Source organism: Protopterus annectens, chromosome 1.part1 (genome assembly GCF_019279795.1).
Source record: "Protopterus annectens isolate FY-2018-M chromosome 1.part1, PAN1.0, whole genome shotgun sequence".
Taxonomy (NCBI): domain Eukaryota; kingdom Metazoa; phylum Chordata; order Ceratodontiformes; family Protopteridae; genus Protopterus; species Protopterus annectens.
In genome coordinates, this window is record NC_056726.1 from 1896854952 (window position 1) to 1896866069 (window position 11118).

Below are 11118 nucleotides of genomic sequence, written 5' to 3' on the forward strand. Positions count from 1 at the left end.
CATTCTTTTATAAATGTTGCTGGCTGCAACATTTAAAATACTATATATAAAAAAGAAACGTGCGTTTTGCTAGACCTGTTTGGAAATTTCTGATAGCATTTACTTCCTAGTACTTCTTCAAATTTGTCACAGTGAAATACAGATGCAAAGTCAGTTATTCATCATCATATTTCTCATATGTCAGACACTTTGATGTACACTAGGCCTCAAAAGTTCTTGTTTTTCAATAAGGAGAAATTCCATATCTGCTAATGTTAATTCATAACTAACAATATTATGCATATCAAAGACACAAGCATGCAGTTGTAAAGCAGTATGCACTTCAAGTTTCCCATTTAATCATGTGTTACACTGTTTGCCCATTTGTCTTCCATTCTCCCACATACTTGACATGTGCAGAGCTCTGTATGCACATTCCAATTACAAGTCCTTCACAGCAAATGCAGTCAGTATGATGCTTACATTCGATACTTTACTTCAAGGTCATGGGTTTTATGAATTTGATGGAAGCGTGTCAATAGAGGTCACAGCATGTCTTTTCATTGTCAGTTTTGATTGGAATGTTAACGTATCCTTCACTTTAAGTACTTGGGTGATGAATTTCTCATGTTTCTGTGGCAGCACTAAATGACAAGTCAATTTGTTTTTTTGTTTTTTCCTGAATAAGGAATTCTTTCCTTATGATGTCTATTACATTGTATGAAGTGGCGCTTGTCTCAGAGGTAAGTGTTGTGTAAGATTTCTAGGGTAATGATTCGGATTTCCTTTTCAGGTTATAACTGATGCAAAATAGCAGCACCTCTCTGGTATTGGGACTCTAGATGTGCATAATTTGCATCAGCAGGGCAAGTATCGTCCTAAAAAATACTGTGTATTTCACACAGCAGCCTACAAACTATATGTAGAGTATAGAAATGCTTCTTGTTGGATTCTCTCCAGGTAATACATAAATCCATTGGTGCTGACAAGTTCTTGTAATTATTCCTCTGGGAATTGTTTAGTTGATTTCTATTAGTAAGTTTAGTACTTTTCTGGTTTATTCTGAGGAATTATTTTTCTTCACCTCTTTGCTATCTTTTTTCTTATTATTATGCTAATATATTCTGTCATGGCAATTATAGGTTGCCTGACATTTGTCAATCACATTTTACTGTAGCACTGTGGAACCTGAGGGATGACTACCTTTCTATGTGTGTATGTGTGTATGTGTGTCTGTGGCTGTGAGTGTGGTAAAGTATTGACTGGTGCCTACTTTTTTTAGTTTTCCATATGAATGCTGTTCCCTATTCACCGGAGATCTGCATAACTCCATTTGCATGAAGCATTTGATTGTTTGGGTTTTTTGGGAATCAGCCTACTGGAATATTAGGAGTAGTCGCTGAACAGTTCACTTGCAAAACTGCAGAGAGTATTTGAGAAATGTCATTATATTTGTGTATCCATTATTCCTTGCTACTTTTTCCCATCATTATAGTATACCACTATGCTTGTAAAAGAGAAGTAAAATCTCCAAAGGCTCCATACAATTATAAGTATGTCACACACAAAAGCTAGAAACAACTTATGTGGAATTTATTTGAGTTACATATCTTACAATGTAATGATAAGTGCAATGTAACCATCATGGAGACAAAGTCCTAATGCTCTTTATGTAAAGGCAAAACAGTGTGCACTAAGGAAGATATCACCACATAAATGTCACAGAAAAAAGAAACATATAAGTCACACCTACTGCAGAATGAGGAAATGTGTTCAGTCTGAAATTTTTCTTTAGTCTATTCAGTTTTTTTTTAAGATACAACATAGGTTTTTGCTGGTTTACTTGTAATTTTATCATGTAATTGTTAGTCTTGGTTTCTCCTATTTCTGCTTCTTGCACTCCTACAGTTACCCATTTTACCTTAAGTCTGTGAATGGTGATGATGAATCAAACACAGAAGAGCATCAATATTTATTATCAAAGACACAATATTCAATTAAGAAGCAGCAAAGGACCAGAACAGCGATAATCTAAAAATCGCTAATGACCCCATCTCTTGTACTTCAATGATAGTAACTTGGTATAGAAATGATAAGTAGCAAGATTTGAAATGAACCAATAGTTACATCAAGGCCTACGTTGGATTATCTGTACTGATATATATGATATATAGCATGTGCTCTTTAATGTCTTGTGTTAACGCAGGACACAGTCCATTGAGAAAGCATATTACCATTTACACTGGAAGTCAGCAGCATGATTTAGAAGATCAAAACCTTTGTCACAGCCATGTCTTTTCTTAAGGATGATTCTGACCATTATGGCAGAGTTTTTTACCGATATGAAACACAGAACAGAAACCTTGCATCCAGTCAGTATGATAAAGTAATGATTGGAATGTTAGTGCGGTTCATTGAAAAATATGGTACACACTACATTTTTCTTGTGTTTGAAATACAAACAGGGCAGCAATCATTTTCAGGCTTTCTTTTATTATCGTTTTTATGGGTTACTGGTCATGTCCAGCAGTGTTCTCAGCTAACAGTTCTCAGCTGACAGTATTGATTAGCAGCATAATTTGCCTGATTCTGGGACTATATTGTTGAACTATAGGAGGTTTCTCTCCTGTTTAACAAACGTAAGAGTAAACAGTACAGCTTCTGAATACAGTTTCCCTGAAACTTATAAGCTCTTCTGTTACTGTAAAAGCAGGACATGAAGCAGGCTGTGTTTCTTAAAATATATTATATTATTTATTTATTGACATTTACTAACCAGAAAAGTCCACTGGGCAAGAAAGCCATTTTCAGTGGAGGCCCAGGGAGAAAAGCTCCACAGTGAGCAAAATAACATCAGATCAAAATCTTATAAGATTTTCATACAGAGAGTTGGGTCTTTGCTGTTCAGCAAAGGCAGCAGAACAGATGAGCTGAATTACTTGAAATAGCAAAAGATGCCTGAAGATTACTGTGGCTTTCACTTCCCTATCAGGGTAGAAGGCAGTAACCAGATGCTGCTTATTATGATGAAATGTAGAGTTCTTGGAAGGGGCTTAGGGAATGCAAAGCACAATGGCACATAGCCATGTTAAGGAAGTAAAACCTGTGCAGGGTGGAACTCCACACCTCTTTTATTAAATCGTCTTATAAAACTGTAAGCTCAGGATCACAATTACAGAGTGCAACAAGTTATACTCATTGTCTTTTAATTTCCCGTGTGTTCACAGATGTAGATAAACCAGTTTATTAAAAAGACATAAAAGGTACTGTGATTATAGCAGTGTTCAATTATACCTAAGCTGCAATGTATTAAATTTCTGCTATATATTTATATCTGCATCTATTTATATAAAATGTATGTGGTATAAACTATGGGCATTACATGGGAGCTCTTTTGTGTGGAAAAAAATGTACAGAGGACAGTGGCATGTAAAAATAGAAATGGCAAAATAGCAATAATCTGTGACACAGTAATATGCTGGAGAGGTTGGGTACATTAAATCTCCCTCTAAGGAAAAAGTGCCTAAATTATGTAAAAGGAAAAGAACAGCCTAATTCCAAAGTTTTAGCTTGTGAGGGCAAACACTGTGATTAAACATTTTGGTGCAGCATGACCTCACCTTAAGCCACAAAAGCCGGATCGGAGACACACAGATATGTTATATGAAGACAGTTCAGCCAGATTAATGAGCACATTAAAAATTAACAAAACAGACAGTTGTTAATTTAGTGCCATTAAATAAGGCACGACATGGGCATGTTTTAATTCATTTGACGGCAGGAGATATTTCATTACACTTAATTATTAAGGCATGACAACCAACCAGGATATATTGCAAAATTAATTCTTTCTCCCTTGCAAATTCATAAATCCCCTTTGTGGCCAAACCCAGCCCTAATTTTAATACACAGAAAAAGGAATAACAGTTGCCCTTTTCCTCACTCGCTCACTCGCCCACTCGCTCACTCACTCACTCACTCACTCACTCACTCACTCACTCACTCACTCACTCACTCACTCACTCACTCACTCACTCACTCACTCACTTTCCTGCTGGTTCCAATGATGGTTATGAAAGCAGTAAACCAAAGCAAAAAATACTTAACTCCCTTTCACTAACCACAGATTCAAACTCTTTCTGTGAGTACTTGCAAATGAGATGAACCCAGTTAAGAAACAGAATTTGTTTATCAGATACTGGCTCTGTCATGGACCCTCCTCTTAGTGAGTCATTCGCAGTAAAGGGATTCACAATGTAACCAGTTTTCTAACATGGCAAAACCAAGACAGTTAGCCATCCTTGATCTGAAGGAGAAGCTCTCTACTCTATTGTTAACACAGTTCACCAGGTTCTAACTTTATCACAGATAGTAAACTTGATCACCCTGCAAAAAAAAAAAACTTTATTTCAGCTAGACATTCATGATATTCCTTTTGTCAGTTCCCACAGTTCATGACCACAGAAGAGGACATGAACATGCGGTGATCAGTAAACTATGACCTTCGCCTCAGAGCACAGCTCCTGCATCACTGCCATATATCAGTTCAACATCAGCAAGACTGTGGCTGTTGCCTAACTATACATGTCGATCTCATGATGATTCCTGCCACCAATGCTATGTGATCATAAACATGCCCACTTATGTTTGATAATGATTCTGGATACACCTGAATGCATGGCACTTGCCACCAATACACAAACCAGGGTATAGCTGAGCTGTCATACAACTCTGTACTGTCACAGACCCATAACTTCACTGAACATGCATATGGAGAGTTGAAGGGCTGTCTCACTGCTTAGATTCCTTTGCTGATAACCTGGATGATACCCTATAGTATGCTCTGGTTATATCCTGCAGTAGGCTCTGCTGATACTCTGCAGTAGGCTCTGTTGATACCTTGCAGTATGCTTTGCTAATACCCTGCAGTATGCCCTCATGATACCCTACAGTATGGTCTGGTGATACCTTACAGTATGTTCTGATTATACACTGTAGTAGGCTCTGTTGCTACCTTGCAGTATGTTCTGCTAATACCCTGCAATATGCGGTGGTGGTACTGCGGCAGTGCTGTGTCCTCACAGTAAGACGTTGTCCTGTTCGATTCTCAGCTACAGCGTCTTCTGTCTGGAGACATGCGTGAATAGACGTACCTTCGTTGAAGGTTGTGCATCAGGGCTGGCAACTCGGCACATAAAAATCTACTGCCAATCATTAGCAGCCCGGAGTTCTGCTGTGGCGACCCCTAACCAGGAAAAGCCGAAAGACACAACAACAACAACATGCTCTTTTGATACCCTACAGTATGCTCTGGTGATACTCTGTAGTAGGTTCTGGTGTTTCCCTGCAGTAGGCTCTGCTGATACCCTGTGATATGCTCTGGTGATACCCTGCAGTATGGTCTGACGATACCCTGTAGTATGCTCTTGTGATACCCTGCAGTATGCTCTGGTGATACCCTGCAATATGCTCTGGTCACACTCTGAAGTATGCTCTGATGAACAACTGCAGCATGCTCTGATGATACCCTGCAGTGTGCTCTGATGATACCCTGCAATATGCTCTGGTGACATTGTGAAGTATGCTCTGATGATACCTTGCAGTAAGCACTAATGATACCCTGCAGTAGGCTCTGGTGAACTGCAATAAGATATTTGTTTTTTGGGCAATGTTGAGCAACATAGTGTTATACAAACCCCTGGAACATAGATTCACTACTGGAGAGATTCACTGATTGAAGCCAACAGTGAAAGAAGTGCCAGATGAGGAGTCATCAGAGGAAAAAGCTGCAGAGAAACCCCCAAGTAATGCTGAAGAGGGTGCAAAATGCCATGCCACCAGACAAAGTGTCATCTGAATCACAACTATGGACCAAAACAGAGACAACAAAAATGAAAACTGATGCATTTAATACAATAACCAAGAATGCAAAAAGGTGCATTGAATGGCCACATAGTGTATCAGACATTAACTAACTGACATAACATAGAAGGGTGGGGGGTAGGCTGAGCACAGCTGTCAACATCTGCATAGAGCATAGGGGCTCAATTATGGGGATGAGTAATGGACACATAAGGGAAGAGGTGAAGACTAGATAATGTGGAAGGGTTAAGTGTTACATGGCTGGGTGAGTGAAGGTAGCTGAGTAGATTGAGTACTGAGGGGCTGGAGCTTCTATGGTGGGCAGATAGCCAGATGCTGTAGGTGATTGCTCAGGACTGGTACAGAGACACACAGCTGTAGCAAATGGAAGAATTCTGGCCAAGCAGGGGTTGTAGGTCCACAGTTGAGAATAATGAAGACTGTGGACTTGCCTTGGCCACAACGGCATACCATTTATGGAGTGGCAATTCAAGCAACACATGCTTGTAAGGATGGTGTGGAACTGTGGGACTGTGGCTGCCAAGCCACAGAATTGAGGACAAATGCAAAAAACTACATCCATGAAGGCAGGCCAGCTGTGCTATTGCAGGCTCACTTTCAGTAGATGTCAGTGATGAATTGGCACTTTGTGACACCAGGGAACCTGCCCTATGGTGCATATCTACAGTGGAGACAGAGGATCAGGTGGCACCATGACAGTTATCCCACTCCACGAAGGGGGGGGCCACAACAGACCCCAGGAACTACCGCCCCATTGGCCTGATGAACCTTGTCTGCAAGGCCATGGAACGTATCATCATGGAACTCATAAACAAAGACATTGGAGATCTCCAAACCCTGGACCCCACACAGTTTGGGTTTGTAAAAGGCAGATCATGTCTCCTAAACCTGATAGACTTCTTTGAAGTAGTCACCAAAGCCATAGATGAGGGTAAGGTGGTTCACACAGCCTATCTAGATCTTGCCAAGGCGTTCAACACCATCCCCCACTCTGGAATTATAGATAAACTCACTAAACTAGGTATAAATCCCTATGTCACAAGATGGGTTGCCAACTGGCTTACTGAAAGAACCCACACTGTGAAAGTAGCAGACTCCAAATCAGACTTCAGACCAGTGACAAGTGGAGTACCACAGGGTTCAGTCCTGGGCCCTCTCCTGTTTGGTATCTACTTCTCTGAAGTACGTGCTAACACAGAAGGTCTTTGGTTAACTAAATTCGCAGATGACTGCAAACTAGGAGCCATAATTTAAACTCCTAATGATGTGGACATCCTACAAAAGGGCCTCACTGAGACAGATGCCTGGTGTCAAAGACATGGTCTCAAGCTCAATGCCAAAAAGTGCATTGTCATCCCCTTTGGTAAAAATTCTGTACCCATGAACTACCACATAGGCGGTAGTCTACTTAACACCGAATATGTGATAAGAGACCTTGGGATCCAGGTGGACAGTAGTCTCTCCTTTGATAATCATATTGCCACAGTAGTCAGGAAATCCTTCTACGTGGCACACCTCATCACAAAAGGTTTCTCATCCAGGAAAAAAGAGGTCATTGTTCCCCTCTACTCATCACTCATTAGACCCATTATAGAGTACAATGCCCCTTTTGGTATGTACCTCACAAGATATCTACAACAACTGGAAAGGCTGCAAAAATATCTCACAAAGAGGATTACTGGCCTCAAACAGATGTCCTATGCAGACCATCTCAAAAAACTCCAGCTTTACTTCGTCACATTTCACCTACGCAGAGGTGATCTCTGCCTAACATACAAAGCTATGTCAAACCCAGAGCTGTTGGACATGCTCCACTTAAAGAAATCCCAATCCCTCCGAGCTACATGCTCTAGGGACCTAAACCTTGTCACCACAATAAACAGAACATGCTGGAGGGATAGATTCCTGTCCGAGAGACTTCCCATACTTTGGAACAGACTACCTATCTATGTTAAACAGAGCTCCTCATTAGCACTCTTCAAGAAAAATCTTGATGATTGAATGGGTAATAGGAAATTCACCCCGGGGATCACTTCAGTGGTTCTGCTTGACAGGGGCACAGGAAAATAATTTTCTTGGGTGGAAAAAGCCAGGGTATATTTTTGGCTAGGCTTGTATAGGCCCTAGGGCCAATAGCCTAGTACCTACCTATGAACCTATGAACATGTATGTTGACAGTGATGGAGGCAAACACATAGTACCCTATGGTGGATGCAACAACACAACAGTGGACCTCCAAGTTCAACAAGTGGATGTGCTTCTAGACCTAGTGATATCTAACTGTATGTAAGCATTGCATGACTTCACTTATGTTATCATGTATGCCATGAAGTTTGCTAGTCATATCTTCCATGGTACTGGTGAGAGCTGTCTGTGTCTGAATCATTGACTTGCACATCCACTGATGTCCGGTGTAATACATTGGTCTAGCATCTAGCAGTAGTCATGGCACTGACATCCACCAGCATGCCAATCCCTAATGCTCTCAATATTCCTCGTGGTGATGTTAGCACCAACTGCTGTTGCATGAGCAAGTAATGACCATGCACCATGTTTTACACCACAAAGGATGGTCTGTACCTCCATACCCAGTTGAGAGGTAGTGAAGGGTTCCAGAGTCAATACAGCTGTGTCAGTGGATGTAGTTGGTAGAGAGTTCTCCACTATAACAATCACAGTCAGTGATTGTTCTGTGGACAGGCCACCATAACTGTTAGGCGTCATTGCTGAACTAACATCAGCCATGCTCTGTTCAGTTATGAATGACTCACAAATGTTGCTCCTGTGAAGGCATGAGGTAAATACCCATTTGAAAAGCTATGTTCCCACACCTGAATGCTACAACAGCATTTCAGGTAATATATTACATACATAGCAAATACATATCTACCTACATTCTGGTACAGCAGTGCTGGCATCCTGGACATGCCCATTTGAGAGATGTGACAATGCTTACCATCAGCAATCTCATACCAATGGTGCTCCATAAGACATTATTAGCAGTTTATGGTGATACCAACCCAGTGCATCCCTGACTGACATATGTGATGGGGCCACCAGCTAGCTTCTTTGATTAGACCTCCACAAGATATCAGTGTCCACTCACTGTCTGCAGACAGGGATATCAAAAACTCTTCTTTGTCAGTGATGGTGGTCTGTGATGGTAGACCTACACCTCTACCCATTTTCTTCCAAACAGTGATTTGGGCTTTCATACAGGCATGGTGTATCAAGTTAGTTACCCCGCAGTGGACTTGTGCTAATCTGTCGTGGTCACCTACAAAATTCACATCACTCACAAGGTTCTACCACACCCACTCCCAAAAGAACCTGTCAGCCTTTTCTATCATTAGAATGCATCTGTTATACGCACATACAGCTTGCAGTAATACATTTGTCACTGCAGGATTACATTTTTTCAGCCAGTGTCACAGTTTTGGTGTCATTCTAGTACCTGTAGATACTAAATTACATGTATGGTCAGTGCATGGGGACAGCTATTTTACCTGCTGCTTACAAAAATACTACCTCCCAAGCATTACCTGTGACAGGTACAAGTGACGACCCTCTTATTATATGCTTTTACAGGTCAGAAATCCAGATGGGATAACTTGGGGGTGGCATTTGTTGTAATATGCGGTTTGTGAGCTGTCCATAGAGACCTGAGTCCCACAGCCAAAAAAACATGTTTCAGTGGACACACCTGAAATATTTAGAAGGTATGCTCCCTCCATCCCCACCATCCCCACTCTCTGTGTGTGATAGCTGAATTCCTGAAAGAGAGTGAGTTCCTTTGTCTCTGTTCCCACCCAACATGGTTAGTCCACAATCCCTCTCATTCATCATTCCATCTGGTGGGCTGGTCATTCCATCTGGTGGGCTGGAGATTAATACACCTGTACTCAGTCTGCTCACAGTACCGCTTTCCTATCCCTGTACTGTTAGTCCTTAGGTCTGTAGGTCGTTGTTCAGCAACCCCCCCCCCCGAATACAGCAAGTATAATCATTCTGCATCACCAAATGCTGAAGGCTTGTGTCCCCTTACTACAGTTGCTATGGTACTAGTTTTAACTATGTACACCTTCCACTGTTATCTGTTAACATATATGCTTCTTTTGCCACTGCAGTACTGATAGCATGATGAGCACTGCTATGGCAACCGTGTTTTTTAGTGCAGTATTACTATACTTGTAACACATCTGTTATGTGAATGAAGTATGTTGTTGAAAATGCTTTTCGAATGTTTGAATTGAACACATTTTGCATCATGCTACTGGCTGTATATCATGTAATTTGGACTTGGCCAGTATCTATCTGTGGACATTCATGGTAGTCCGTGTTACAGTCTGCACATGCCTCAGCAGCTCAATTACAAGCAGACCCATGGGCTTTGAAAATGAAACAAGCTACTTAAAAGGTCACCATGGCACACCGGTGCTGGGGGTAGCAGCATAGGTTCATAGGAAGTTACTAGGCTAACACCCCTAAAACCCTTACCAAATGTATCCAGAGTTGCACCAACTGTCAGTGGTTAGGTTAGTGAAGTTCACAGAGTTAAGGGTCTATGGTAGTTAATACTGACTTCCTCTGTCCAGGAGGGACATAAGCACCACCCCAGGAGTGAATTTGCAGTCATCCATCCTTGGTACTGCATGGTGTATATGTTGCTATAGTGTGTATTGGGCATACATATATTACCCCAAAATCATAAAATAGCCAGCACTCTGAGTCTGTGAGCCAAAATAGATATAGGTTTATTTAAACCAACCAAAAACAGACCTGTTTTGGTATAAAGCCTTCATCAGTGTTATACAAAAGACAAAAATACTCGCCTTAAAAAGCAATGAAACTACAATGATTGGTTGTCTATAAATGCTCATTAAGTCCAGGAGAGAACCCCCACCCCCCCAGCTTAATGATCCACCTTTTCTCTTTTTTATTTAATAAAGAATGCCAACCACTTTTATCACATCTGTACAAAGTTATTCTATCAATAATTACAAAATTGCACTTGGTTGAACAATGTGAAATAAAGTGATTAAATAAAGCATTTGAACTGTGTTTGTACCTAATATCACTAAGATGTTCAGAAATTCTGGTTTTAAAAGGACGAGATTTGGTACAAAAATATTGGGGCATTTTGTTAATAGATGAAATCTTAAATAATTTGTTACCACCAAGATGTTTATTTTCATAAAGGAAAGGCAAAACATTAGGTAGCTGGTTCAACCATTACAAGAAACTGACTATATCAAG

General features: G+C 40.7%; 1 pseudogene; it reads right to left on the reverse strand.

The window, feature by feature from the left end:
- Positions 1-8586, reverse strand: part of LOC122816748 — a 198816-nt pseudogene extending 190230 nt beyond the window's left edge.
- Between the last annotated feature and the right edge of the window lie 2532 nt (positions 8587-11118).